Consider the following 1,022-nt stretch of genomic DNA (forward strand, 5'->3'; position numbering starts at 1 on the left):
GGGGGGGGGGGGGGCCAAGCAGCCCTTGCGGGTGGAACTCTGCCAGCCTGCGAGGGGAAACCCACGGTTTTCCACGTGTTTCTCCTTTAATGGAGAACCCATTTGGAAAGTTTGTTCACACCCCTTTCATACATTCTTGCAACCCTGGTTGAGAAACACTGGTTTAAATGACGATCACTAGACATCTGTGTTAACCACCCGCTGGGAGGTAGTGGGCACACTTGTTCCTGGCTTTGCAGCCCATTTTGGGGCCACACGGGTGGTTTTCCTCACAGCAAGAACAGCTGGAGACTAAAGCAAGTGAGGGAAAGCTGCACCTGAGCACAAGAGCAGAAGATGTGAAACAACACACCCATCACCAGGCCCTGCCTCCACCAACTGCACTCACAGGCTGTGCCTGCCCTGCCCAGCAGAGAAGTAGAGAGGTCCTGAAAGCCCGCACCTCCCCCTGCCTCCCTCTCCAAGTGCTCAGTAAAATCTGACCTGTTGCTGCTTCCTCTGACTTGGGAGACGAAAATGCCATACAGGCATCAGAAACTCAACAAATTAGGTGAATCTTTGCCAACTTTCACTTGTTGCCAAACTTTGGAGGAGAGGGGAGAACCCTCAGGTATTCAAGTCACAGATACAGGACTTTCCTCTACTGTATATTTACCACCTTGTACATGTAGGTTTATAGGATCCCTGGCTGTGTTGCTACTTACTGGGTGCATCTACAAGTGCAATGAAAGTGAAACAAACTTCAGCACATATTGCAGAGTTTATTGCTCCAAAGGACCTCATATACACCTGCGCCTGGGACCACAGCACACTGAGCCAGGTTGGGGCAGCCCCAGCTGGCAGAGGGCTCAAGGGAGCAGGTTGCTAGCCTGGACATAGCTTTCAACTCTGACCCAGCAGAGGGGCTTGGTGTGGCAAAGCAGACACAGCCCCTTGCCAGCAAGCAGCCCCTGAACTGAAGCATCCTCAAGCCCCAGCCAATGCTGTCAGCATCTTCAGGTGCGTTGCTGTACAGTAAATAA

The sequence above is a fragment of the Gavialis gangeticus genome, unplaced genomic scaffold (assembly GCF_001723915.1).
Source record: "Gavialis gangeticus isolate Ggan-Ray unplaced genomic scaffold, GavGan_comp1, whole genome shotgun sequence".
Taxonomy (NCBI): domain Eukaryota; kingdom Metazoa; phylum Chordata; order Crocodylia; family Gavialidae; genus Gavialis; species Gavialis gangeticus.